The sequence below is a fragment of the Saccoglossus kowalevskii genome, chromosome 17 (genome assembly GCF_978046115.1).
Source record: "Saccoglossus kowalevskii chromosome 17, keSacKowa6.1, whole genome shotgun sequence".
Classification (NCBI taxonomy): domain Eukaryota; kingdom Metazoa; phylum Hemichordata; class Enteropneusta; family Harrimaniidae; genus Saccoglossus; species Saccoglossus kowalevskii.
The window spans coordinates 28,653,541-28,680,607 of record NC_140657.1 but is presented as its reverse complement, the minus strand read 5'-3'; the positions used below and the strand labels follow the sequence as shown (position 1 = coordinate 28,680,607).

Below are 27,067 nucleotides of genomic sequence, written 5' to 3'. Positions count from 1 at the left end.
AAATAGAGAAATTGAGCATCACATCACTGAAAATCATGAGTGTTGAAAGCATATTCATGTAAATCCTCGATAGGATAGTGGTGAGTATCTCCGCCTGTCACGCGGAAGACCAGGGTTCAATTCCCCGTCGGGAGGTATTTTTAAGTAAATGATTTGTTATATACAGTTGACCGTCCGAATTGTTTGATTCATACCTCATAAAATGACCTGAAATCGGTAATCAATTCCCCACAAACACAGAATTCTTCAACTCTATGAATCGGGGGACTATGAAATCCCTGAACATTACGCAATTACCCGATCGTTACGTTTTGAATATCTTCACATGTTGCAATGAAGGCCCTTACAGATAGAGAAATCGAGCATCAGATCACTAAAAATCGTGAGTGTTGAAAACATATTCATGTAAATCCTCGATAGTATAGTGGTTAGTATCTCCGCCTGTCACGCGGAAGACCGGGGTTCAATTCCCCGTCGGGGAGGCATTTTTGAGTAAATGACTTGTTATACACAGTTGACCGTCCGAATTGTTTGATTCATACCTCATAAAATGACCTGAAATCGGCAATGAATTCCTCGCAAATACAGCATTCTTCAACTCAATGAATTGATGACTTTGAAATCCCTGAACGTTACGCAATTAATCGATCGTTACGTTGTGATTATCTTCACATGTTGCAATGTAGGCGCTTACAAATAGAGAAATTGAGCATCACATCACTGAAAATCATGAGTGTTGAAAGCATATTCATGTAAATCCTCGATAGTATAGTGGTGAGTATCTCCGCCTGTCACGCGGAAGACCGGGGTTCAATTCCCCGTCGGGAGGTATTTTTAAGGAAATGATTTGTTATATACAGTTGACCGTCCGAATTGTTTGATTCATACCTCATAAAATGACCTGAAATCGGCAATGAATTCCTCACAAATACAGCATTCTTCAACTCAATGAATTGATGACTTTGAAATCCCTGAACGTTACGCAATTAATCGATCGTTACGTTGTGATTATCTTCACATGTTGCAATGTAGGCGCTTACAAATAGAGAAATTGAGCATCACATCACTGAAAATCATGAGTGTTGAAAGCATATTTATGTAAATCCTCGATAGTATAGTGGTGACTATCTCCGCCTGTCACGCGGAAGACCGGGGTTAAATTCCCCGTCGGGAGGTATTTTTAAGTAAATGATTTGTTATATACAGTTGACCGTCCGAATTGTTTGATTCATACCTCATAAAATGACCTGAAATCGGTAATCAATTCCCCACAAACACAGAATTCTTCAACTCTATGAATCGGGGGACTATGAAATCCCTGAACATTACGCAATTACCCGATCGTTACGTTTTGAATATCTTCACATGTTGCAATGAAGGCCCTTACAGATAGAGAAATCGAGCATCAGATCACTAAAAATCGTGAGTGTTGAAAACATATTCATGTAAATCCTCGATAGTATAGTGGTTAGTATCTCCGCCTGTCACGCGGAAGACCGGGGTTCAATTCCCCGTCGGGGAGGCATTTTTGAGTAAATGACTTGTTATACACAGTTGACCGTCCGAATTGTTTGATTCATACCTCATAAAATGACCTGAAATCGGCAATGAATTCCTCGCAAATACAGCATTCTTCAACTCAATGAATTGATGACTTTGAAATCCCTGAACGTTACGCAATTAATCGATCGTTACGTTGTGATTATCTTCACATGTTGCAATGTAGGCGCTTACAAATAGAGAAATTGAGCATCACATCACTGAAAATCATGAGTGTTGAAAGCATATTCATGTAAATCCTCGATAGTATAGTGGTGAGTATCTCCGCCTGTCACGCGGAAGACCGGGGTTCAATTCCCCGTCGGGAGGTATTTTTAAGGAAATGATTTGTTATATACAGTTGACCGTCCGAATTGTTTGATTCATACCTCATAAAATGATCTGAAATCGGCAATGAATTCCTCACAAATACAGCATTCTTCAACTCAATGAATTGATGACTTTGAAATCCCTGAACGTTACGCAATTAATCGATCGTTACGTTGTGATTATCTTCACAAGTTGCAATGTAGGCCCTTACAAATAGAGAAATTGAGCATAACATCACTGAAAATCATGAGTGTTGAAAGCATATTCATGTAAATCCTCGATAGGATAGTGGTGAGTATCTCCGCCTGTCACGCGGAAGACCGGGGTTCAATTCCCCGACGGGGAGGTTTTTTTGAGTAAATGATTTGTTATATACAGTTGAACGTCCGAATTGTTTGATTCATACCTCATAAAATGACCTGAAATCGGTAATGAATTTCCCACAAACACAGAATTCTTCAACTCTATGAATTGGGGACTTTGAAATCCATGAACATTACGCAATTAATCGATCGTTACGTTGTGATTATCTCCACATGTTGCAATAAAGGCCGCAATATATAGAGAAATTGAGCATTAGATCACTGACAATCGTGAGTGTTGAAAGCATATTCATGTAAATCCTCGATAGTATAGTGGTGAGTATCTCCGCCTGTCACGCGGAAGTCCAGGGTTCAATTCCCCGTCGGGGAGGTATTTTTGAGTAAATGATTTGTTATATACAGTTGAACGTCCGAATTGTTTGATTCATACCTCATAAAATGACCTGAAATCGGTAATGAATTCCCCAGAAACACAGAATTCTTCAACTCAATGAATTAGTGACTTTAAAATCATTGAACATTTCGCAATTAATCGATTGTTACCTTGTGATTATCTCCACATGTTGCAATAAAGGCCGCAATATATAGAGAAATTGAGCATTAGATCACTAAAAATCATGAGTGTTGAAAGAATATTCATGTAAATCCTCGATAGTATAGTGGTGAGTATCTCCGCCTGTCACGCGGAAGACCGGGGTTCAATTCCCCGAGGGGAAGTATTTTTGAGCAAATGATTTGTTATATACAGTTGACCGTCCGAATTGTTTGATTCATACCTCATAAAATGACCTGAAATCGGTAATGAATTCCCCCACAAACACAGAATTCTTCAACTCAATGAATTGGTGACTTTGAAATCATTGAACATTTCGCAATTAATCGATTGTTACCTTGTGATTATCTCCACATGTTGCAATAAAGGCCGCTATATATAGAGAAATTGAGCATTAGATCACTGACAATCGTGAGTGTTGAAAGCATATTCATGTAAGTCCTCGATAGTATAGTGGTGAATATCTCCGCCTGTCACGCAGAAGACCGGGGTTCAATTCCCCGTCGGGGAGTATTTTTGAGTAAATGATTTGTTATATACAGTTGACCGTCCGAATTGTTTGATTCATACCTCATAAAATGACCTGAAATCGGTAATGAATTCCCCACAAACACAGAATTCTTCAACTCTATGAATTGGGGATTATGAAATCGCTGAATATTACGCAATTAACAGATCGTTACGTTTTGAATATCTTCACATGTTGCAATGTAGGCCCTTACAAATAGAGAAATTGAGCATCACATCACTGAAAATTATGAGTGTTGAAAGCATATTCATGTAAATCCTCGATAGTATAGTGGTGAGTATCTCCGCCTGTCACGCGGAAGACCAGGGTTCAATTACACGTCGGGGAGGTATTTTTGAGTAAATGATTTGTTATATACAGTTGAACGTCCGAATTGTTTGATTCATACCTCATAAAATGACCTGAAATCGGTAATGAATTCCCCACAAACACAGAATTCTTCAACTCTATGAACTGGGGACTTTGAAATCCATGAACATTACGCAATTAATCGATCGTTACGTTTTGAATATCTTCACATGTTGCAATGAAGGCCCTTACAGATAGAGAAATCGAGCATCAGATCACTGAAAATCATGAGTGTACCTCACCACAGAATTCTTCAACTCTATGAATTGGGGGATTGTGAAATCGCTGAACATTACGCAATTAACCGATCGTTACGTTTTGAATATCTTCACATGTTGCAATGTAGGCCCTTACAAATAGAGAAATTGAGCATCAGATCACTGAAAATCCCTGAACATTACGCAATTAACCGATCGTTACGTTTTGAATATCTTCACATGTTGCAATGAAGGCCCTTACAGATAGAGAAATCGAGCATCAGATCACTGAAAATCATGAGTGTACCTCACCACAGAATTCTTCAACTCTATGAATTGGGGACTTTGAAATCCCTGAACATTACGCAATTAATCGATCGTTACGTTGTGATTATCTCCACATGTTGCAATAAAGGCCGCAATATATAGAGAAATTGAGCATTAGATCACTGACAATCGTGAGTGTTGAAAGCATATTCATGTAAATCCTCGATAGTATAGTGGTGAGTATCTCCGCCTGTCACGCGGAAGACCGGGGTTCAATTCCCCGTCGGGGAGGCATTTTTGAGTAAATGATTTGTTATATACAGTTGACCGTCCGAATTGTTTGATTCATACCTCATAAAATGACCTGAAATCGGTAATGAATTCCCCACAAACACAAAATTCTTCAACTCTATGAATTAGGGACTTTGATATCCCTGAACATTACGCAATTAATCGATCGTTACGTTGTGATTATCTCCACATGTTGCAATAAAGGCCGCTATATATAGAGAAATTGAGCATTAGATCACTGACAATCGTGAGTGTTGAAAGGATATTCATGTAAATCCTCGATAGTATAGTGGTGAGTATCTCCGCCTGTCACGCGGAAGACCGGGGTTCAATTCCCCGTCGGGGAGTATTTTTGAGTAAATGATTTGTTATATACAGTTGACCGTCCGAATTGTTTGATTCATACCTCATAAAATGACCTGAAATCGGCAATGAATTCCCAACAAACACAGAATTCTTCAACTCTATGAATTGGGGATTATGAAATCGCTGAATATTACGCAATTAACAGATCGTTACGTTTTGAATATCTTCACTTGTTGCAATGTAGGCCCTTACAAATAGAGAAATTGAGCATCAGATCACTGAAAATCATGAGTGTTGAAAGTATATTCATGTAAATCCTCGATAGTATAGTGGTGAGTATCTCCGCCTGTCACGTGGAAGACCGGGGTTCAATTCACCGTCCGGGAGGTATTTTTAAGTAAATGATTTGTTATATACAGTTGACCGTCCGAATTGTTTGAGTCATACCTCATAAAATGACCTGAAATCGGTAATGAATTCCCCAGAAACACAGAATTCTTCAACTCAATGAATTAGTGACTTTAAAATCATTGAACATTTCGCAATTAATCGAATGTTACCTTGTGATTATCTCCACATGTTGCAATAAAGGCCGCAATATATAGAGAAATTGAGCATCAGATCACTGAAAATCATGAGTGTACCTCACCACAGAATTCTTCAACTCTATGAATTGGGGGATTGTGAAATCGCTGAACATTACGCAATTAACCGATCGTTACGTTTTGAATATCTTCACATGTTGCAATGTAGGCCCTTACAAACAGAGAAATTGAGCATCAGATCACTGAAAATCATTAGTGTTGAAAGCATATTCATGTAAATCCTCGATAGTATAGTGGTGAGTATCTCCGCCTGTCACGAGGAAGACCGGGTTTCTATTCACCGTCGGGGAGGTATTTTTGAGTAAATGATTTGTTATATACAGTTGACCGTCCGAATTGTTTGATTCATACCTCATAAAATGACCTGAAATCTGTAATGAATTCCTCACAATCACAGAATTCTTCAACTCTATGACTTGGGGGACTATGAAATCCCTGAACATTACGCAATTAACCGATCGTTACGTTTTGAATATCTTCACATGTTGCAATGAAGGCCCTTACAGATAGAGAAATCGAGCATCAGATCACTGAAAATCATGAGTGTACCTCACCACAGAATTCTTCAACTCTATGAATTGGGGGATTGTGAAATCGCTGAACATTACGCAATTAACCGATCGTTACGTTTTGAATATCTTCACATGTTGCAATGTAGGCCCTTACAAATAGAGAAATTGAGCATCAGATCACTGAAAATCCCTGAACATTACGCAATTAACCGATCGTTACGTTTTGAATATCTTCACATGTTGCAATGAAGGCCCTTACAGATAGAGAAATCGAGCATCAGATCACTGAAAATCATGAGTGTACCTCACCACAGAATTCTTCAACTCTATGAATTGGGGACTTTGAAATCCCTGAACATTACGCAATTAATCGATCGTTACGTTGTGATTATCTCCACATGTTGCAATAAAGGCCGCAATATATAGAGAAATTGAGCATTAGATCACTGACAATCGTGAGTGTTGAAAGCATATTCATGTAAATCCTCGATAGTATAGTGGTGAGTATCTCCGCCTGTCACGCGGAAGACCGGGGTTCAATTCCCCGTCGGGGAGGTATTTTTGAGTAAATGATTTGTTATATACAGTTGACCGTCCGAATTGTTTGATTCATACCTTATAAAATGACCTGAAATCGGTAATGAATTCCCCACAAACACAAAATTCTTCAACTCTATGAATCAGGGACTTTGATATCCCTGAACATTACGCAATTAATCGATCGTTACGTTGTGATTATCTCCACATGTTGCAATAAAGGCCGCTATATATAGAGAAATTGAGCATTAGATCACTGACAATCGTGAGTGTTGAAAGCATATTCATGTAAATCCTAGATAGTATAGTGGTGAGTATCTCCGCCTGTCACTCGGAAGACCGGGGTTCAATTCCCCGTCGGGGAGGTATTTTTGAGCAAATGATTTGTTATATACAGTTGACCGTCCGAATTGTTTGATTCATACCTCATAAAATGACCTGAAATCTGTAATGAATTCCCCACAAACACAGAATTCTTCAACTCTATGAATTGGGGATCATGAAATCGCTGAATATTACGTAATTAACCGATTGTTACGTTTTGAATATCTTCACATATTGCAATGTAGTCCCTTACAAATAGAGAAATTGAGCATCAGACCACTGAAAATCATGAGTGTTGAAGCCATATTCATGTAAATCCTCGATAGTATAGTGGTGAATATCTCCGCCTGTCACGCAGAAGACCGGGGTTCAATTCCCCGTCGGGGAGGTATTTTTGAGTAAATGATTTGTTATATACAGTTGACCGTCCGAATTGTTTGATTCATACCTCATAAAATGACCTGAAATCGGTAATGAATTCCCCACAAACACAGAATTCTTCAACTCTATGAATTGGGGATTATGAAATCGCTGAATATTACGCAATTAACAGATCGTTACGTTTTGAATATCTTCACATGTTGCAATGTAGGCCCTTACAAATAGAGAAATTGAGCATCAGATCACTGAAAATTATGAGTGTTGAAAGCATATTCATGTAAATCCTCGATAGTATAGTGGTGAGTATCTCCGCCTGTCACGCGGAAGACCAGGGTTCAATTACACGTCGGGGAGGTATTTTTGAGTAAATGATTTGTTATATACAGTTGAACGTCCGAATTGTTTGATTCATACCTCATAAAATGACCTGAAATCGGTAATGAATTCCCCACAAACACAGAATTCTTCAACTCTATGAACTGGGGACTTTGAAATCCATGAACATTACGCAATTAATCGATCGTTACGTTTTGAATATCTTCACATGTTGCAATGAAGGCCCTTACAGATAGAGAAATCGAGCATCAGATCACTGAAAATCATGAGTGTACCTCACCACAGAATTCTTCAACTCTATGAATTGGGGGATTGTGAAATCGCTGAACATTACGCAATTAACCGATCGTTACGTTTTGAATATCTTCACATGTTGCAATGTAGGCCCTTACAAATAGAGAAATTGAGCATCAGATCACTGAAAATCCCTGAACATTACGCAATTAACCGATCGTTACGTTTTGAATATCTTCACATGTTGCAATGAAGGCCCTTACAGATAGAGAAATCGAGCATCAGATCACTGAAAATCATGAGTGTACCTCACCACAGAATTCTTCAACTCTATGAATTGGGGACTTTGAAATCCCTGAACATTACGCAATTAATCGATCGTTACGTTGTGATTATCTCCACATGTTGCAATAAAGGCCGCAATATGTAGAGAAATTGAGCATTAGATCACTGACAATCGTGAGTGTTGAAAGCATATTCATGTAAATCCTCGATAGTATAGTGGTGAGTATCTCCGCCTGTCACGCGGAAGACCGGGGTTCAATTCCCCGTCGGGGAGGTATTTTTGAGTAAATGATTTGTTATATACAGTTGACCGTCCGAATTGTTTGATTCATACCTTATAAAATGACCTGAAATCGGTAATGAATTCCCCACAAACACAAAATTCTTCAACTCTATGAATTAGGGACTTTGATATCCCTGAACATTACGCAATTAATCGATCGTTACGTTGTGATTATCTCCACATGTTGCAATAAAGGCCGCTATATATAGAGAAATTGAGCATTAGATCACTGACAATCGTGAGTGTTGAAAGGATATTCATGTAAATCCTCGATAGTATAGTGGTGAGTATCTCCGCCTGTCACGCGGAAGACCGGGGTTCAATTCCCCGTCGGGGAGTATTTTTGAGTAAATGATTTGTTATATACAGTTGACCGTCCGAATTGTTTGATTCATACCTCATAAAATGACCTGAAATCGGCAATGAATTCCCAACAAACACAGAATTCTTCAACTCTATGAATTGGGGATTATGAAATCGCTGAATATTACGCAATTAACAGATCGTTACGTTTTGAATATCTTCACTTGTTGCAATGTAGGCCCTTACAAATAGAGAAATTGAGCATCAGATCACTGAAAATCATGAGTGTTGAAAGTATATTCATGTAAATCCTCGATAGTATAGTGGTGAGTATCTCCGCCTGTCACGTGGAAGACCGGGGTTCAATTCACCGTCCGGGAGGTATTTTTAAGTAAATGATTTGTTATATACAGTTGACCGTCCGAATTGTTTGAGTCATACCTCATAAAATGACCTGAAATAGGTAATGAATTCCCCAGAAACACAGAATTCTTCAACTCAATGAATTAGTGACTTTAAAATCATTGAACATTTCGCAATTAATCGAATGTTACCTTGTGATTATCTCCACATGTTGCAATAAAGGCCGCAATATATAGAGAAATTGAGCATCAGATCACTGAAAATCATGAGTGTACCTCACCACAGAATTCTTCAACTCTATGAATTGGGGGATTGTGAAATCGCTGAACATTACGCAATTAACCGATCGTTACGTTTTGAATATCTTCACATGTTGCAATGTAGGCCCTTACAAACAGAGAAATTGAGCATCAGATCACTGAAAATCATTAGTGTTGAAAGCATATTCATGTAAATCCTCGATAGTATAGTGGTGAGTATCTCCGCCTGTCACGAGGAAGACCGGGTTTCTATTCACCGTCGGGGAGGTATTTTTGAGTAAATGATTTGTTATATACAGTTGACCGTCCGAATTGTTTGATTCATACCTCATAAAATGACCTGAAATCTGTAATGAATTCCTCACAATCACAGAATTCTTCAACTCTATGACTTGGGGGACTATGAAATCCCTGAACATTACGCAATTAACCGATCGTTACGTTTTGAATATCTTCACATGTTGCAATGAAGGCCCTTACAGATAGAGAAATCGAGCATCAGATCACTGAAAATCATGAGTGTACCTCACCACAGAATTCTTCAACTCTATGAATTGGGGGATTGTGAAATCGCTGAACATTACGCAATTAACCGATCGTTACGTTTTGAATATCTTCACATGTTGCAATGTAGGCCCTTACAAATAGAGAAATTGAGCATCAGATCACTGAAAATCCCTGAACATTACGCAATTAACCGATCGTTACGTTTTGAATATCTTCACATGTTGCAATGAAGGCCCTTACAGATAGAGAAATCGAGCATCAGATCACTGAAAATCATGAGTGTACCTCACCACAGAATTCTTCAACTCTATGAATTGGGGACTTTGAAATCCCTGAACATTACGCAATTAATCGATCGTTACGTTGTGATTATCTCCACATGTTGCAATAAAGGCCGCAATATATAGAGAAATTGAGCATTAGATCACTGACAATCGTGAGTGTTGAAAGCATATTCATGTAAATCCTCGATAGTATAGTGGTGAGTATCTCCGCCTGTCACGCGGAAGACCGGGGTTCAATTCCCCGTCGGGGAGGTATTTTTGAGTAAATGATTTGTTATATACAGTTGACCGTCCGAATTGTTTGATTCATACCTTATAAAATGACCTGAAATCGGTAATGAATTCCCCACAAACACAAAATTCTTCAACTCTATGAATCAGGGACTTTGATATCCCTGAACATTACGCAATTAATCGATCGTTACGTTGTGATTATCTCCACATGTTGCAATAAAGGCCGCTATATATAGAGAAATTGAGCATTAGATCACTGACAATCGTGAGTGTTGAAAGGATATTCATGTAAATCCTCGATAGTATAGTGGTGAGTATCTCCGCCTGTCACGCAGAAGACCGGGGTTCAATTCCCCGTCGGGGAGTATTTTTGAGTAAATGATTTGTTATATACAGTTGACCGTCCGAATTGTTTGATTCATACCTCATAAAATGACCTGAAATCGGCAATGAATTCCCAACAAACACAGAATTCTTCAACTCTATGAATTGGGGATTATGAAATCGCTGAATATTACGCAATTAACAGATCGTTACGTTTTGAATATCTTCACTTGTTGCAATGTAGGCCCTTACAAATAGAGAAATTGAGCATCAGATCACTGAAAATCATGAGTGTTGAAAGCATATTCATGTAAATCCTCGATAGTATAGTGGTGAGTATCTCCGCCTGTCACGTGGAAGACCGGGGTTCAATTCCCCGTCCGGGAGGTATTTTTAAGTAAATGATTTGTTATATACAGTTGACCGTCCGAATTGTTTGAGTCATACCTCATAAAATGACCTGAAATCGGTAATGAATTCCCCAGAAACACAGAATTCTTCAACTCAATGAATTAGTGACTTTAAAATCATTGAACATTTCGCAATTAATCGAATGTTACCTTGTGATTATCTCCACATGTTGCAATAAAGGCCGCAATATATAGAGAAATTGAGCATCAGATCACTGAAAATCATGAGTGTACCTCACCACAGAATTCTTCAACTCTATGAATTGGGGGATTGTGAAATCGCTGAACATTACGCAATTAACCGATCGTTACGTTTTGAATATCTTCACATGTTGCAATGTAGGCCCTTACAAACAGAGAAATTGAGCATCAGATCACTGAAAATCATTAGTGTTGAAAGCATATTCATGTAAATCCTCGATAGTATAGTGGTGAGTATCTCCGCCTGTCACGCGGAAGACCGGGTTTCAATTCACCGTCGGGGAGGTATTTTTGAGTAAATGATTTGTTATATACAGTTGACCGTCCGAATTGTTTGATTCATACCTCATAAAATGACCTGAAATCTGTAATGAATTCCTCACAATCACAGAATTCTTCAACTCTATGACTTGGGGGACTATGAAATCCCTGAACATTACGCAATTAACCGATCGTTACGTTTTGAATATCTTCACATGTTGCAATGAAGGCCCTTACAGATAGAGAAATCGAGCATCAGATCACTGAAAATCATGAGTGTACCTCACCACAGAATTCTTCAACTCTATGAATTGGGGGATTGTGAAATCGCTGAACATTACGCAATTAACCGATCGTTACGTTTTGAATATCTTCACATGTTGCAATGTAGGCCCTTACAAATAGAGAAATTGAGCATCAGATCACTGAAAATCCCTGAACATTACGCAATTAACCGATCGTTACGTTTTGAATATCTTCACATGTTGCAATGAAGGCCCTTACAGATAGAGAAATCGAGCATCAGATCACTGAAAATCATGAGTGTACCTCACCACAGAATTCTTCAACTCTATGAATTGGGGACTTTGAAATCCCTGAACATTACGCAATTAATCGATCGTTACGTTGTGATTATCTCCACATGTTGCAATAAAGGCCGCAATATATAGAGAAATTGAGCATTAGATCACTGACAATCGTGAGTGTTGAAAGCATATTCATGTAAATCCTCGATAGTATAGTGGTGAGTATCTCCGCCTGTCACGCGGAAGACCGGGGTTCAATTCCCCGTCGGGGAGGTATTTTTGAGTAAATGATTTGTTATATACAGTTGACCGTCCGAATTGTTTGATTCATACCTTATAAAATGACCTGAAATCGGTAATGAATTCCCCACAAACACAAAATTCTTCAACTCTATGAATTAGGGACTTTGATATCCCTGAACATTACGCAATTAATCGATCGTTACGTTGTGATTATCTCCACATGTTGCAATAAAGGCCGCTATATATAGAGAAATTGAGCATTAGATCACTGACAATCGTGAGTGTTGAAAGCATATTCATGTAAATCCTCGATAGTATAGTGGTGAGTATCTCCGCCTGTCACGCGGAAGACCGGGGTTCAATTCCCCGTCGGGGAGGTATTTTTGAGTAAATGATTTGTTATATACAGTTGACCGTCCGAATTGTTTGATTCATACCTCATAAAATGACCTGAAATCGGTAATGAATTCCCCACAAACACAGAATTCTTCAACTCTATGAATTGGGGATCATGAAATCGCTGAATATTACGTAATTAACCGATCGTTACGTTTTGAATATCTTCACATATTGCAATGTAGTCCCTTACAAATAGAGAAATTGAGCATCAGACCACTGAAAATCATGAGTGTTGAAGCCATATTCATGTAAATCCTCGATAGTATAGTGGTGAGTATCTCCGCCTGTCACGCGGAAGACCGGGGTTCAATTCCCCGTCGGGGAGGTATTTTTGAGTAAATGATTTGTTATATACAGTTGACCGTCCGAATTGTTTGATTCATACTTCATAAAATGACCTGAAATCGGTAATGAATTCCCAACAAACACAGAATTCTTCAACTCTATGAATTAGGGACTTTGAAATCCCTGAACATTACGCAATTAATCGATCGTTACGTTGTGATTATCTCCACATGTTGCAATAAAGGCCGCAATATATAGAGAAATTGAGCATTAGATCACTGACAATCGTGAGTGTTGAAAGCATATTCATGTAAATCCTCGATAGTATAGTGGTGAGTATCTCCGCCTGTCACGCGGAAGACCGGGGTTCAATTCCCCGTCGGGGAGGTATTTTTGAGTAAATGATTTGTTATATACAGTTGACCGTCCGAATTGTTTGATTCATACCTCATAAAATGACCTGAAATCGGTAATGAATTCCCCACAAACACAGAATTCTTCAACTCTATGAATTGGGGATTATGAAATCGCTGAATATTACGCAATTAACAGATCGTTACGTTTTGAATATCTTCACATGTTGCAATGTAGGCCCTTACAAATAGAGAAATTGAGCATCACATCACTGAAAATTATGAGTGTTGAAAGCATATTCATGTAAATCCTCGATAGTATAGTGGTGAGTATCTCCGCCTGTCACGCGGAAGACCGGGGTTCAATTCCACGTCGGGGAGGTATTTTTGAGTAAATGATTTGTTATATACAGTTGAACGTCCGAATTGTTTGATTCATACCTCATAAAATGACCTGAAATCGGTAATGAATTCCCCACAAACACAGAATTCTTCAACTCTATGAACTGGGGACTTTGAAATCCATGAACATTACGCAATTAATCGATCGTTACGTTTTGAATATCTTCACATGTTGCAATGAAGGCCCTTACAGATAGAGAAATCGAGCATCAGATCACTGAAAATCATGAGTGTACCTCACCACAGAATTCTTCAACTCTATGAATTGGGGGATTGTGAAATCGCTGAACATTACGCAATTAACCGATCGTTACGTTTTGAATATCTTCACATGTTGCAATGTAGGCCCTTACAAATAGAGAAATTGAGCATCAGATCACTGAAAATCCCTGAACATTACGCAATTAACCGATCGTTACGTTTTGAATATCTTCACATGTTGCAATGAAGGCCCTTACAGATAGAGAAATCGAGCATCAGATCACTGAAAATCATGAGTGTACCTCACCACAGAATTCTTCAACTCTATGAATTGGGGACTTTGAAATCCCTGAACATTACGCAATTAATCGATCGTTACGTTGTGATTATCTCCACATGTTGCAATAAAGGCCGCAATATATAGAGAAATTGAGCATTAGATCACTGACAATCGTGAGTGTTGAAAGCATATTCATGTAAATCGTCGATAGTATAGTGGTGAGTATCTCCGCCTGTCACGCGGAAGACCGGGGTTCAATTCCCCGTCGGGGAGGTATTTTTGAGTAAATGATTTGTTATATACAGTTGACCGTCCGAATTGTTTGATTCATACCTTATAAAATGACCTGAAATCGGTAATGAATTCCCCACAAACACAAAATTCTTCAACTCTATGAATTAGGGACTTTGATATCCCTGAACATTACGCAATTAATCGATCGTTACGTTGTGATTATCTCCACATGTTGCAATAAAGGCCGCTATATATAGAGAAATTGAGCATTAGATCACTGACAATCGTGAGTGTTGAAAGGATATTCATGTAAATCCTCGATAGTATAGTGGTGAGTATCTCCGCCTGTCACGCGGAAGACCGGGGTTCAATTCCCCGTCGGGGAGTATTTTTGAGTAAATGATTTGTTATATACAGTTGACCGTCCGAATTGTTTGATTCATACCTCATAAAATGACCTGAAATCGGCAATGAATTCCCAACAAACACAGAATTCTTCAACTCTATGAATTGGGGATTATGAAATCGCTGAATATTACGCAATTAACAGATCGTTACGTTTTGAATATCTTCACTTGTTGCAATGTAGGCCCTTACAAATAGAGAAATTGAGCATCAGATCACTGAAAATCATGAGTGTTGAAAGTATATTCATGTAAATCCTCGATAGTATAGTGGTGAGTATCTCCGCCTGTCACGTGGAAGACCGGGGTTCAATTCCCCGTCCGGGAGGTATTTTTAAGTAAATGATTTGTTATATACAGTTGACCGTCCGAATTGTTTGAGTCATACCTCATAAAATGACCTGAAATCGGTAATGAATTCCCCAGAAACACAGAATTCTTCAACTCAATGAATTAGTGACTTTAAAATCATTGAACATTTCGCAATTAATCGAATGTTACCTTGTGATTATCTCCACATGTTGCAATAAAGGCCGCAATATATAGAGAAATTGAGCATCAGATCACTGAAAATCATGAGTGTACCTCACCACAGAATTCTTCAACTCTATGAATTGGGGGATTGTGAAATCGCTGAACATTACGCAATTAACCGATCGTTACGTTTTGAATATCTTCACATGTTGCAATGTAGGCCCTTACAAACAGAGAAATTGAGCATCAGATCACTGAAAATCATTAGTGTTGAAAGCATATTCATGTAAATCCTCGATAGTATAGTGGTGAGTATCTCCGCCTGTCACGAGGAAGACCGGGTTTCTATTCACCGTCGGGGAGGTATTTTTGAGTAAATGATTTGTTATATACAGTTGACCGTCCGAATTGTTTGATTCATACCTCATAAAATGACCTGAAATCTGTAATGAATTCCTCACAATCACAGAATTCTTCAACTCTATGACTTGGGGGACTATGAAATCCCTGAACATTACGCAATTAACCGATCGTTACGTTTTGAATATCTTCACATGTTGCAATGAAGGCCCTTACAGATAGAGAAATCGAGCATCAGATCACTGAAAATCATGAGTGTACCTCACCACAGAATTCTTCAACTCTATGAATTGGGGGATTGTGAAATCGCTGAACATTACGCAATTAACCGATCGTTACGTTTTGAATATCTTCACATGTTGCAATGTAGGCCCTTACAAATAGAGAAATTGAGCATCAGATCACTGAAAATCCCTGAACATTACGCAATTAACCGATCGTTACGTTTTGAATATCTTCACATGTTGCAATGAAGGCCCTTACAGATAGAGAAATCGAGCATCAGATCACTGAAAATCATGAGTGTACCTCACCACAGAATTCTTCAACTCTATGAATTGGGGACTTTGAAATCCCTGAACATTACGCAATTAATCGATCGTTACGTTGTGATTATCTCCACATGTTGCAATAAAGGCCGCAATATATAGAGAAATTGAGCATTAGATCACTGACAATCGTGAGTGTTGAAAGCATATTCATGTAAATCCTCGATAGTATAGTGGTGAGTATCTCCGCCTGTCACGCGGAAGACCGGGGTTCAATTCCCCGTCGGGGAGGTATTTTTGAGTAAATGATTTGTTATATACAGTTGACCGTCCGAATTGTTTGATTCATACCTTATAAAATGACCTGAAATCGGTAATGAATTCCCCACAAACACAAAATTCTTCAACTCTATGAATCAGGGACTTTGATATCCCTGAACATTACGCAATTAATCGATCGTTACGTTGTGATTATCTCCACATGTTGCAATAAAGGCCGCTATATATAGAGAAATTGAGCATTAGATCACTGACAATCGTGAGTGTTGAAAGGATATTCATGTAAATCCTCGATAGTATAGTGGTGAGTATCTCCGCCTGTCACGCGGAAGACCGGGGTTCAATTCCCCGTCGGGGAGTATTTTTGAGTAAATGATTTGTTATATACAGTTGACCGTCCGAATTGTTTGATTCATACCTCATAAAATGACCTGAAATCGGTAATGAATTCCCCAGAAACACAGAATTCTTCAACTCAATGAATTAGTGACTTTAAAATCATTGAACATTTCGCAATTAATCGAATGTTACCTTGTGATTATCTCCACATGTTGCAATAAAGGCCGCAATATATAGAGAAATTGAGCATCAGATCACTGAAAATCATGAGTGTACCTCACCACAGAATTCTTCAACTCTATGAATTGGGGGATTGTGAAATCGCTGAACATTACGCAATTAACCGATCGTTACGTTTTGAATATCTTCACATGGGTCAATGTAGGCCCTTACAAACAGAGAAATTGAGCATCAGATCACTGAAAATCATTAGTGTTGAAAGCATATTCATGTAAATCCTCGATAGTATAGTGGTGAGTATCTCCGCCTGTCACGCGGAAGACCGGGTTTCAATTCACCGTCGGGGAGGTATTTTTGAGTAAATGATTTGTTATATACAGTTGACCGTCCGAATTGTTTGATTCATACCTCATAAAATGACCTGAAATCTGTAATGAATTCCTCACAATCACAGAATTCTTCAACTCTATGACTTGGAAGACTATGAAATCCCTGAACATTACGCAATTAACCGATCGTTACGTTTTGAATATCTTCACATGTTGCAATGAAGGCCCTTACAGATAGAGAAATCGAGCATCAGATCACTGAAAATCATGAGTGTACCTCACCACAGAATTCTTCAACTCTATGAATTGGGGGATTGTGAAATCGCTGAACATTACGCAATTAACCGATCGTTACGTTTTGAATATCTTCACATGTTGCAATGTAGGCCCTTACAAATAGAGAAATTGAGCATCAGATCACTGAAAATCCCTGAACATTACGCAATTAACCGATCGTTACGTTTTGAATATCTTCACATGTTGCAATGAAGGCCCTTACAGATAGAGAAATCGAGCATCAGATCACTGAAAATCATGAGTGTACCTCACCACAGAATTCTTCAACTCTATGAATTGGGGACTTTGAAATCCCTGAACATTACGCAATTAATCGATCGTTACGTTGTGATTATCTCCACATGTTGCAATAAAGGCCGCAATATATAGAGAAATTGAGCATTAGATCACTGACAATCGTGAGTGTTGAAAGCATATTCATGTAAATCCTCGATAGTATAGTGGTGAGTATCTCCGCCTGTCACGCGGAAGACCGGGGTTCAATTCCCCGTCGGGGAGGTATTTTTGAGTAAATGATTTGTTATATACAGTTGACCGTCCGAATTGTTTGATTCATACCTTATAAAATGACCTGAAATCGGTAATGAATTCCCCACAAACACAAAATTCTTCAACTCTATGAATTAGGGACTTTGATATCCCTGAACATTACGCAATTAATCGATCGTTACGTTGTGATTATCTCCACATGTTGCAATAAAGGCCGCTATATATAGAGAAATTGAGCATTAGATCACTGACAATCGTGAGTGTTGAAAGCATATTCATGTAAATCCTAGATAGTATAGTGGTGAGTATCTCCGCCTGTCACTCGGAAGACCGGGGTTCAATTCCCCGTCGGGGAGGTATTTTTGAGCAAATGATTTGTTATATACAGTTGACCGTCCGAATTGTTTGATTCATACCTCATAAAATGACCTGAAATCTGTAATGAATTCCCCACAAACACAGAATTCTTCAACTCTATGAATTGGGGACTTTGAATTCCATGAACATTACGCAATTAATCGATCGTTACGTTGTGATTATCTCCACATGTTGCAATAAAGGCCGCAATATATAGAGAAATTGAGCATTAGATCACTGACAATCGTGAGTGTTGAAAGCATATTCATGTAAATCCTCGATAGTTTAGTGGTGAGTATCTCCGCCTGTCACGCGGAAGACCGGGGTTCAATTCCCCGTCGGGGAGGTATTTTTGAGTAAATGATTTGTTATATACAGTTGACCGTCCGAATTGTTTGTTTCATACCTCATAAAATGACCTGAAATCGGTAATGAATTCCCCACAAACACAGAATTCTTCAACTCTATGAATTAGGGACTTTGAAATCCCTGAACATTACGCAATTAATCGATCGTTACGTTGTGATTATCTCCACATGTTGCAATAAAGGCCGCAATATATAGAGAAATTGAGCATTAGATCACTGACAATCGTGAGTGTTGAAAGCATATTCATGTAAATCCTCGATAGTATAGTGGTGAGTATCTCCGCCTGTCACGCGGAAGACCGGGGTTCAATTCCCCGTCGGGGAGGTATTTTTGAGTAAATGATTTGTTATATACAGTTGACCGTCCGAATTGTTTCATTCATACCTCATAAAATGACCTGAAATCGGTAATGAATTCCCCACAAACACAGAATTCTTCAACTCTATGAATTAGGGACTTTGAAATCCCTGAACATTACGCAATTAATCGATCGTTACGTTGTGATTATCTCCACATGTTGCAATAAAGGCCGCTATATATAGAGAAATTGAGCATTAGATCACTGACAATCGTGAGTGTTGAAAGCATATTCATGTAAATCCTAGATAGTATAGTGGTGAGTATCTCCGCCTGTCACGCGGAAGACCGGGGTTCAATTCCCCGTCGGGGAGGTATTTTTGACCAAATGATTTGTTATATACAGTTGACCGTCCGAATTGTTTGATTCATACATCATAAAATGACCTGAAATCGGTAATGAATTCCCCACAAACACAGAATTCTTCAACTCTATGAATTGGGGATTATGAAATCGCTGAATATTACGCAATTAACCGATCGTTACGTTTTGAATATCTTCACATATTGCAATGTAGTCCCTTACAAATAGAGAAATTGAGCATCAGACCACTGAAAATCATGAGTGTTGAAAGCATATTCATGTAAATCCTCGATAGTATAGTGGTGAGTATCTCCGCCTGTCACGCGGAAGACCGGGGTTCAATTCCCCGTCGGGGAGGTATTTTTGAGTAAATGATTTGTTATATACAGTTGACCGTCCTAATTGTTTGTTTCATACCTCATAAAATGACCTGAAATCGGTAATGAATTCCCCACAAACACAGAATTCTTCAACTCTATGAATTAGGGACTTTGAAATCCCTGAACATTACGCAATTAATCGATCGTTACGTTGTGATTATCTCCACATGTTGCAATAAAGGCCGCAATATATAGAGAAATTGAGCATTAGATCACTGACAATCGTGAGTGTTGAAAGCATATTCATGTAAATCCTCGATAGTATAGTGGTGAGTATCTCCGCCTGTCACGCGGAAGACCGGGGTTCAATTCCCCGTCGGGGAGGTATTTTTGAGTAAATGATTTGTTATATACAGTTGACCGTCCGAATTGTTTGATTCATACCTCATAAAATGACCTGAAATCGGTAATGAATTCCCCACAAACACAGAATTCTTCAACTCTATGAATTAGGGACTTTGAAATCCCTGAACATTACGCAATTAATCGATCGTTACGTTGTGATTATCTCCACATGTTGCAATAAAGGCCGCTATATATAGAGAAATTGAGCATTAGATCACTGACAATCGTGAGTGTTGAAAGCATATTCATGTAAATCCTAGATAGTATAGTGGTGAGTATCTCCGCCTGTCACGCGGAAGACCGGGGTTCAATTCCCCGTCGGGGAGGTATTTTTGAGCAAATGATTTGTTATATACAGTTGACCGTCCGAATTGTTTGATTCATACATCATAAAATGACCTGAAATCGGTAATGAATTCCCCACAAACACAGAATTCTTCAACTCTATGAATTGGGGATTATGAAATCGCTGAATATTACGCAATTAACCGATCGTTACGTTTTGAATATCTTCACATATTGCAATGTAGTCCCTTACAAATAGAGAAATTGAGCATCAGACCACTGAAAATCATGAGTGTTGAAAGCATATTCATGTAAATCCTCGATAGTATAGTGGTGAGTATCTCCGCCTGTCACGCGGAAGACCGGGGTTCAATTCCCCGTCGGGGAGGTATTTTTGAGTAAATGATTTGTTATATACAGTTGACCGTCCGAATTGTTTGTTTCATACCTCATAAAATGACCTGAAATCGGTAATGAATTCCCCACAAACACAGAATTCTTCAACTCTATGAATTAGGGACTTTGAAATCCCTGAACATTACGCAATTAATCGATCGTTACGTTCTGATTATCTCCACATGTTGCAATAAAGGCCGCAATATATAGAGAAATTGAGCATTAGATCACTGACAATCGTGAGTGTTGAAAGCATATTCATGTAAATCCTTGATAGTATAGTGGTGAGTATCTTCGCCTGTCACGCGGAAGACCGGGGTTCAATTCCCCGTCGGGGAGGTATTTTTGAGTAAATGATTTGTTATATAAAGTTGAACGTCCGAATTGTTTGATTCATACCTCATAAAATGACCTGAAATCGGTAATGAATTCCCCACAAACACAGAATTCTTCAACTCTATGAATTGGGGACTTTGAATTCCATGAACATTACGCAATTAATCGATCGTTACGTTGTGATTATCTCCACATGTTGCAATAAAGGCCGCAATATATAGAGAAATTGAGCATTAGATCACTGACAATCGTGAGTGTTGAAAGCATATTCATGTAAATCCTCGATAGTTTAGTGGTGAGTATCTCCGCCTGTCACGCGGAAGACCGGGGTTCAATTCCCCGTCGGGGAGGTATTTTTGAGTAAATGATTTGTTATATACAGTTGACCGTCCGAATTGTTTGTTTCATACCTCATAAAATGACCTGAAATCGGTAATGAATTCCCCACAAACACAGAATTCTTCAACTCTATGAATTAGGGACTTTGAAATCCCTGAACATTACGCAATTAATCGATCGTTACGTTGTGATTATCTCCACATGTTGCAATAAAGGCCGCAATATATAGAGAAATTGAGCATTAGATCACTGACAATCGTGAGTGTTGAAAGCATATTCATGTAAATCCTCGATAGTATAGTGGTGAGTATCTCCGCCTGTCACGCGGAAGACCGGGGTTCAATTCCCCGTCGGGGAGGTATTTTTGAGTAAATGATTTGTTATATACAGTTGACCGTCCGAATTGTTTCATTCATACCTCATAAAATGACCTGAAATCGGTAATGAATTCCCCACAAACACAGAATTCTTCAACTCTATGAATTAGGGACTTTGAAATCCCTGAACATTACGCAATTAATCGATCGTTACGTTGTGATTATCTCCACATGTTGCATGAAGGCCGCTATATATAGAGAAATTGAGCATTAGATCACTGACAATCGTGAGTGTTGAAAGCATATTCATGTAAATCCTAGATAGTATAGTGGTGAGTATCTCCGCCTGTCACGCGGGAGACCGGGGTTCAATTCCCCGTCGGGGAGGTATTTTTGAGCAAATGATTTGTTATATACAGTTGACCGTCCGAATTGTTTGATTCATACATCATAAAATGACCTGAAATCGGTAATGAATTCCCCACAAACACAGAATTCTTCAACTCTATGAATTGGGGATTATGAAATCGCTGAATATTACGCAATTAACCGATCGTTACGTTTTGAATATCTTCACATATTGCAATGTAGTCCCTTACAAATAGAGAAATTGAGCATCAGACCACTGAAAATCATGAGTGTTGAAAGCATATTCATGTAAATCCTCGATAGTATAGTGGTGAGTATCTCCGCCTGTCACGCGGAAGACCGGGGTTCAATTCCCCGTCGGGGAGGTATTTTTGAGTAAATGATTTGTTATATACAGTTGACCGTCCGAATTGTTTGATTCATACCTCATAAAATGACCTGAAATCGGTAATGAATTCCCCACAAACACAGAATTCTTCAACTCTATGAATTAGGGACTTTGAAATCCCTGAACATTACGCAATTAATCGATCGTTACGTTGTGATTATCTCCACATGTTGCAATAAAGGCCGCAATATATAGAGAAATTGAGCATTAGATCACTGACAATCGTGAGTGTTGAAAGCATATTCATGTAAATCCTTGATAGTATAGTGGTGAGTATCTTCGCCTGTCACGCGGAAGACCGGGGTTCAATTCCCCGTCGGGGAGGTATTTTTGAGCAAATGATTTGTTATATACAGTTGACCGTCCGAATTGTTTGATTCATACCTCATAAAATGACCTGAAATCGGTAATGAATTCCCCACAAACACAGAATTCTTCAACTCTATGAATTGGGGGAATATGAAATCCCTAAACAGTACGCAATTAATCGATCGTTACGTTGTGATTATCTCCACATGTTGCAATAAAGGCCGCTATATATAGAGAAATTGAGCATTAGATCACTGACAATCGTGAGTGTTGAAAGCATATTCATGTAAATCCTAGATAGTATAGTGGTGAGTATCTCCGCCTGTCACGCGGAAGACCGGGGTTCAATTCCCCGTCGGGGAGGTATTTTTGAGTAAATGATTTGTTATATACAGTTGACCGTCCGAATTGTTTGATTCATACCTCATAAAATGACCTGAAATCGGTAATGAATTCCCCACAAACACAGAATTCTTCAACTCTATGAATTAGGGACTTTGAAATCCCTGAACATTACGCAATTAATCGATCGTTACGTTGTGATTATCTCCACATGTTGCAATAAAGGCCGCAATATATAGAGAAATTGAGCATTAGATCACTGACAATCGTGAGTGTTGAAAGCATATTCATGTAAATCCTTGATAGTATAGTGGTGAGTATCTTCGCCTGTCACGCGGAAGACCGGGGTTCAATTCCCCGTCGGGGAGGTATTTTTGAGCAAATGATTTGTTATATACAGTTGACCGTCCGAATTGTTTGATTCATACCTCATAAAATGACCTGAAATCGGTAATGAATTCCCCACAAACACAGAATTCTTCAACTCTATGAATTGGGGGAATATGAAATCCCTAAACAGTACGCAATTAATCGATCGTTACGTTGTGATTATCTCCACATGTTGCAATAAAGGCCGCTATATATAGAGAAATTGAGCATTAGATCACTGACAATCGTGAGTGTTGAAAGCATATTCATGTAAATCCTAGATAGTATAGTGGTGAGTATCTCCGCCTGTCACGCGGAAGACCGGGGTTCAATTCCCCGTCGGGGAGGTATTTTTGACCAAATGATTTGTTATATACAGTTGACCGTCCGAATTGTTTGATTCATACATCATAAAATGACCTGAAATCGGTAATGAATTCCCCACAAACACAGAATTCTTCAACTCTATGAATTGGGGATTATGAAATCGCTGAATATTACGCAATTAACCGATCGTTACGTTTTGAATATCTTCACATGTTGCAATGTAGGCCCTTACAAACAGAGAAATTGAGCATCAGATCACTGAAAATCATGAGTGTACCTCACCACAGAATTCTTCAACTCTATGAATTGGGGGATTGTGAAATCGCTGAACATTACGCAATTAACCGATCGTTACGTTTTGAATATCTTCACATGTTGCAATGTAGGCCCTTACAAACAGAGAAATTGAGCATCAGATCACTGAAAATCATTAGTGTTGAAAGCATATTCATGTAAATCCTCGATAGTATAGTGGTGAGTATCTCCGCCTGTCACGCGGAAGACCGGGTTTCAATTCACCGTCGGGGAGGTATTTTTGAGTAAATGATTTGTTATATACAGTTGACCGTCCGAATTGTTTGATTAATAACTCATAAAATGACCTGAAATCGGTAATGAATTCCTCACAAACACAGAATTCTTCAACTCTATGAATTGGGGGACTATGAAATCCCTGAACATTACGCAATTAACCGATCGTTACGTTTTGAATATCTTCACATGTTGCAATGAAGGCCCTTACAGATAGAGAAATCGAGCATCAGATCACTGAAAATCATGAGTGTACCTCACCACAGAATTCTACAACTCTATGAATTGGGGGATTGTGAAATCGCTGAACATTACGCAATTAACCGATCGTTACGTTTTGAATATCTTCACATGTTGCAATGTAGGCCCTTACAAACAGAGAAATTGAGCATCAGATCACTGAAAATCATTAGTGTTGAAAGCATATTCATGTAAATCCTCGATAGTATAGTGGTGAGTATCTCCGCCTGTCACGCGGAAGACCGGGTTTCAATTCACCGTCGGGGAGGTATTTTTGAGTAAATGATTTGTTATATACAGTTGACCGTCCGAATTGTTTGATTCATACCTCATAAAATGACCTGAAATCGGTAATGAATTCCCCACAAACACAGAATTCTTCAACTCTATGAATTAGGGACTTTGAAATCCCTGAACATTACGCAATTAATCGATCGTTACGTTGTGATTATCTCCACATGTTGCAATAAAGGCCGCAATATATAGAGAAATTGAGCATTAGATCACTGACAATCGTGAGTGTTGAAAGCATATTCATGTAAATCCTTGATAGTATAGTGGTGAGTATCTCCGCCTGTCACGCGGAAGACCGGGGTTCAATTCCCCGTCGGGGAGGTATTTTTGAGCAAATGATTTGTTATATACAGTTGACCGTCCGAATTGTTTGATTCATACCTCATAAAATGACCTGAAATCGGTAATGAGTTCCCCACAAACACAGAATTCTTCAACTCTATGAATTGGGGGACTATGAAATCCCTAAACAGTACGCAATTAATCGATCGTTACGTTGTGATTATCTCCACATGTTGCAATAAAGGCCGCTATATATAGAGAAATTGAGCATTAGATCACTGACAATCGTGAGTGTTGAAAGCATATTCATGTAAATCCTAGATAGTATAGTGGTGAGTATCTCCGCCTGTCACGCGGAAGACCGGGGTTCAATTCCCCGTCGGGGAGGTATTTTTGACCAAATGATTTGTTATATACAGTTGACCGTCCGAATTGTTTGATTCATACATCATAAAATGACCTGAAATCGGTAATGAATTCCCCACAAACACAGAATTCTTCAACTCTATGAATTGGGGATTATGAAATCGCTGAATATTACGCAATTAACCGATCGTTACGTTTTGAATATCTTCACATGTTGCAATGTAGGCCCTTACAAACAGAGAAATTGAGCATCAGATCACTGAAAATCATGAGTGTACCTCACCACAGAATTCTTCAACTCTATGAATTGGGGGATTGTGAAATCGCTGAACATTACGCAATTAACCGATCGTTACGTTTTGAATATCTTCACATGTTGCAATGTAGGCCCTTACAAACAGAGAAATTGAGCATCAGATCACTGAAAATCATTAGTGTTGAAAGCATATTCATGTAAATCCTCGATAGTATAGTGGTGAGTATCTCCGCCTGTCACGCGGAAGACCGGGTTTCAATTCACCGTCGGGGAGGTATTTTTGAGTAAATGATTTGTTATATACAGTTGACCGTCCGAATTGTTTGATTAATAACTCATAAAATGACCTGAAATCGGTAATGAATTCCTCACAAACACAGAATTCTTCAACTCTATGAATTGGGGGACTATGAAATCCCTGAACATTACGCAATTAACCGATCGTTACGTTTTGAATATCTTCACATGTTGCAATGAAGGCCCTTACAGATAGAGAAATCGAGCATCAGATCACTGAAAATCATGAGTGTACCTCACCACAGAATTCTACAACTCTATGAATTGGGGGATTGTGAAATCGCTGAACATTACGCAATTAACCGATCGTTACGTTTTGAATATCTTCACATGTTGCAATGTAGGCCCTTACAAACAGAGAAATTGAGCATCAGATCACTGAAAATCATTAGTGTTGAAAGCATATTCATGTAAATCCTCGATAGTATAGTGGTGAGTATCTCCGCCTGTCACGCGGAAGACCGGGTTTCAATTCACCGTCGGGGAGGTATTTTTGAGTAAATGATTTGTTATATACAGTTGACCGTCCGAATTGTTTGATTCATACCTCATAAAATGACCTGAAATCGGTAATGAATTCCCCACAAACACAGAATTCTTCAACTCTATGAATTAGGGACTTTGAAATCCCTGAACATTACGCAATTAATCGATCGTTACGTTGTGATTATCTCCACATGTTGCAATAAAGGCCGCAATATATAGAGAAATTGAGCATTAGATCACTGACAATCGTGAGTGTTGAAAGCATATTCATGTAAATCCTTGATAGTATAGTGGTGAGTATCTCCGCCTGTCACGCGGAAGACCGGGGTTCAATTCCCCGTCGGGGAGGTATTTTTGAGCAAATGATTTGTTATATACAGTTGACCGTCCGAATTGTTTGATTCATACCTCATAAAATGACCTGAAATCGGTAATGAGTTCCCCACAAACACAGAATTCTTCAACTCTATGAATTGGGGGACTATGAAATCCCTAAACAGTACGCAATTAATCGATCGTTACGTTGTGATTATCTC

The 27,067-nt window shown here is 38.8% G+C and overlaps 24 non-coding genes across 24 annotated transcripts; all 24 read left to right on the top strand.

Annotated features, from left to right (window-relative positions):
• The first annotated feature begins 410 nt into the window (after nucleotides 1-410).
• Nucleotides 411-482, top strand: TRNAD-GUC (transfer RNA aspartic acid (anticodon GUC)). Its single transcript has one exon. It is a non-coding gene; the product is annotated as a tRNA-Asp (tRNA).
• Nucleotides 483-1,450: 968 nt separating this feature from the next.
• On the top strand, nucleotides 1,451-1,522 carry TRNAD-GUC (transfer RNA aspartic acid (anticodon GUC)). Its single transcript has one exon. It is a non-coding gene; the product is annotated as a tRNA-Asp (tRNA).
• A 2,783-nt stretch (nucleotides 1,523-4,305) lies between these two features.
• On the top strand, nucleotides 4,306-4,377 carry TRNAD-GUC (transfer RNA aspartic acid (anticodon GUC)). Its single transcript has one exon. It is a non-coding gene; the product is annotated as a tRNA-Asp (tRNA).
• A 275-nt stretch (nucleotides 4,378-4,652) lies between these two features.
• On the top strand, nucleotides 4,653-4,724 carry TRNAD-GUC (transfer RNA aspartic acid (anticodon GUC)). The gene has a single exon. It is a non-coding gene; the product is annotated as a tRNA-Asp (tRNA).
• Nucleotides 4,725-6,283: 1,559 nt separating this feature from the next.
• On the top strand, nucleotides 6,284-6,355 carry TRNAD-GUC (transfer RNA aspartic acid (anticodon GUC)). Its single transcript has one exon. It is a non-coding gene; the product is annotated as a tRNA-Asp (tRNA).
• A 1,744-nt stretch (nucleotides 6,356-8,099) lies between these two features.
• On the top strand, nucleotides 8,100-8,171 carry TRNAD-GUC (transfer RNA aspartic acid (anticodon GUC)). Its single transcript has one exon. It is a non-coding gene; the product is annotated as a tRNA-Asp (tRNA).
• A 275-nt stretch (nucleotides 8,172-8,446) lies between these two features.
• TRNAD-GUC (transfer RNA aspartic acid (anticodon GUC)) lies at nucleotides 8,447-8,518 on the top strand. The gene has a single exon. It is a non-coding gene; the product is annotated as a tRNA-Asp (tRNA).
• A 1,559-nt stretch (nucleotides 8,519-10,077) lies between these two features.
• On the top strand, nucleotides 10,078-10,149 carry TRNAD-GUC (transfer RNA aspartic acid (anticodon GUC)). Its single transcript has one exon. It is a non-coding gene; the product is annotated as a tRNA-Asp (tRNA).
• A 1,906-nt stretch (nucleotides 10,150-12,055) lies between these two features.
• TRNAD-GUC (transfer RNA aspartic acid (anticodon GUC)) lies at nucleotides 12,056-12,127 on the top strand. The gene has a single exon. It is a non-coding gene; the product is annotated as a tRNA-Asp (tRNA).
• Nucleotides 12,128-12,402: 275 nt separating this feature from the next.
• Nucleotides 12,403-12,474, top strand: TRNAD-GUC (transfer RNA aspartic acid (anticodon GUC)). The gene has a single exon. It is a non-coding gene; the product is annotated as a tRNA-Asp (tRNA).
• A 275-nt stretch (nucleotides 12,475-12,749) lies between these two features.
• TRNAD-GUC (transfer RNA aspartic acid (anticodon GUC)) lies at nucleotides 12,750-12,821 on the top strand. The gene has a single exon. It is a non-coding gene; the product is annotated as a tRNA-Asp (tRNA).
• A 275-nt stretch (nucleotides 12,822-13,096) lies between these two features.
• TRNAD-GUC (transfer RNA aspartic acid (anticodon GUC)) lies at nucleotides 13,097-13,168 on the top strand. Its single transcript has one exon. It is a non-coding gene; the product is annotated as a tRNA-Asp (tRNA).
• A 1,397-nt stretch (nucleotides 13,169-14,565) lies between these two features.
• On the top strand, nucleotides 14,566-14,637 carry TRNAD-GUC (transfer RNA aspartic acid (anticodon GUC)). Its single transcript has one exon. It is a non-coding gene; the product is annotated as a tRNA-Asp (tRNA).
• Nucleotides 14,638-16,196: 1,559 nt separating this feature from the next.
• On the top strand, nucleotides 16,197-16,268 carry TRNAD-GUC (transfer RNA aspartic acid (anticodon GUC)). Its single transcript has one exon. It is a non-coding gene; the product is annotated as a tRNA-Asp (tRNA).
• A 275-nt stretch (nucleotides 16,269-16,543) lies between these two features.
• On the top strand, nucleotides 16,544-16,615 carry TRNAD-GUC (transfer RNA aspartic acid (anticodon GUC)). The gene has a single exon. It is a non-coding gene; the product is annotated as a tRNA-Asp (tRNA).
• Nucleotides 16,616-17,827: 1,212 nt separating this feature from the next.
• TRNAD-GUC (transfer RNA aspartic acid (anticodon GUC)) lies at nucleotides 17,828-17,899 on the top strand. Its single transcript has one exon. It is a non-coding gene; the product is annotated as a tRNA-Asp (tRNA).
• A 969-nt stretch (nucleotides 17,900-18,868) lies between these two features.
• On the top strand, nucleotides 18,869-18,940 carry TRNAD-GUC (transfer RNA aspartic acid (anticodon GUC)). The gene has a single exon. It is a non-coding gene; the product is annotated as a tRNA-Asp (tRNA).
• A 622-nt stretch (nucleotides 18,941-19,562) lies between these two features.
• Nucleotides 19,563-19,634, top strand: TRNAD-GUC (transfer RNA aspartic acid (anticodon GUC)). Its single transcript has one exon. It is a non-coding gene; the product is annotated as a tRNA-Asp (tRNA).
• A 275-nt stretch (nucleotides 19,635-19,909) lies between these two features.
• On the top strand, nucleotides 19,910-19,981 carry TRNAD-GUC (transfer RNA aspartic acid (anticodon GUC)). The gene has a single exon. It is a non-coding gene; the product is annotated as a tRNA-Asp (tRNA).
• A 622-nt stretch (nucleotides 19,982-20,603) lies between these two features.
• On the top strand, nucleotides 20,604-20,675 carry TRNAD-GUC (transfer RNA aspartic acid (anticodon GUC)). Its single transcript has one exon. It is a non-coding gene; the product is annotated as a tRNA-Asp (tRNA).
• Nucleotides 20,676-21,644: 969 nt separating this feature from the next.
• TRNAD-GUC (transfer RNA aspartic acid (anticodon GUC)) lies at nucleotides 21,645-21,716 on the top strand. The gene has a single exon. It is a non-coding gene; the product is annotated as a tRNA-Asp (tRNA).
• Nucleotides 21,717-22,337: 621 nt separating this feature from the next.
• Nucleotides 22,338-22,409, top strand: TRNAD-GUC (transfer RNA aspartic acid (anticodon GUC)). Its single transcript has one exon. It is a non-coding gene; the product is annotated as a tRNA-Asp (tRNA).
• Nucleotides 22,410-25,093: 2,684 nt separating this feature from the next.
• Nucleotides 25,094-25,165, top strand: TRNAD-GUC (transfer RNA aspartic acid (anticodon GUC)). The gene has a single exon. It is a non-coding gene; the product is annotated as a tRNA-Asp (tRNA).
• A 1,642-nt stretch (nucleotides 25,166-26,807) lies between these two features.
• Nucleotides 26,808-26,879, top strand: TRNAD-GUC (transfer RNA aspartic acid (anticodon GUC)). Its single transcript has one exon. It is a non-coding gene; the product is annotated as a tRNA-Asp (tRNA).
• Nucleotides 26,880-27,067: the final 188 nt, after the last annotated feature.